This window comes from Macadamia integrifolia, chromosome 12 (genome assembly GCF_013358625.1).
Source record: "Macadamia integrifolia cultivar HAES 741 chromosome 12, SCU_Mint_v3, whole genome shotgun sequence".
NCBI lineage: Eukaryota > Viridiplantae > Streptophyta > Magnoliopsida > Proteales > Proteaceae > Macadamia > Macadamia integrifolia.
In genome coordinates, this window is record NC_056568.1 from 13102396 (window position 1) to 13103772 (window position 1377).

Genomic DNA, 1377 nt, shown 5'->3' on the forward strand with positions numbered 1-1377 from the left:
AGATTGGCCACCTATTTCACCTATGTGGATGGTAATGTGACAATTTCAATTGGAGATATGGGGAATAATCTAGATTGGTTACATCTCAAATTTTATATTCAAATACACTCCCATACATTTTTATGTTAGTTTTGAATGATAGAAATGTACCCCACTAATTTATATCCAAGTTTATAACACTTTTTCTTATTTCTAACTGCAAAGTAATAATAAAAATGTTGTTAATACTTTCAATAATTCAAATTTATTTCAGTTTTACCTCAAGAAATATGTACTCACAAATATGTGGATATAAATTTGCATACATTTAAATAAACAAAATAAATATGTAAAATTAAGCACGATGTACGTTGAAAAAAATAATCCACTTAAAATATAATGTGTTATCACATAATGCAATTGCTTTTATTTTTTGATAGGAAAAGAAGAAAATTCAATGATAGATAATGAGTGAATGTACATCATTGTACGAATTAAGTTATAGAAAGATGTTCTCTTAGCGAGACCCTAAAAAGCTACGTGTCTCATAAGTATAACCACGTCATTTGTGACTTTGAAATAAAAAATCAAGATTAGAAAAAAAATTATGTACTTCCAAAAAAAGAGAGATTTCGCATGCAACTAAGTTTTGATTCTATAATCAATCAAAAAGTATTGAAGATCAGCATAGTCACTCCAGATTGCTTTTAATTTTATTATCTACTAATGGAAAAGAGCTTAAAAGTCATGATAATGAAATTGATCTACCTTAGTTCTCTATCTAGATTCCACTGAAATGTAGAATTACAAAAAGGGCAAGATGATGGTATCGATCTGATTAATTAACATGAGATGTCCATAGTTTTTATCTTTTCTACGATCTATGTTTAGAGGCCTTTCAATTAAGTCCCAACATAGCCCACATATTTGCTTGATGGGAACTCGATGAACATTCAAATTTTGTAAACATGCAATCCACACCAGCATCTATGCTTTTAGAAAGTTTGAGCATGAAGATATGAAGGTATAAAATTATGGCTCAACATCGATATAGTGCTATTATGGGATGGAATCTCATATGTCAAGCCAATGAGAGCATGGTAGGGGGTGTCACATGGTTCATACAAAAGCGGGCTTACATGTCAAGGGAGAGAGAGAGAGAGAGGAAAGCATATGATATTGCTTATGTGGACATCATTAATTATCTGATGTTTCAAGTTTCATAGCTTTGAGATAACTTCATTTTTGGCATTGAAACTACAAGCAAAAAAATCCTAAAATAGTAAGCTGTATAGAGAAATTAAATTTATAACTTGATAGGTTAATCAAAAGGAAAACTTCTCATTTAATGGTCGCCCAAGATTTCCTCCATGTAGCTCAAAAAAAATTCTAGTCAAA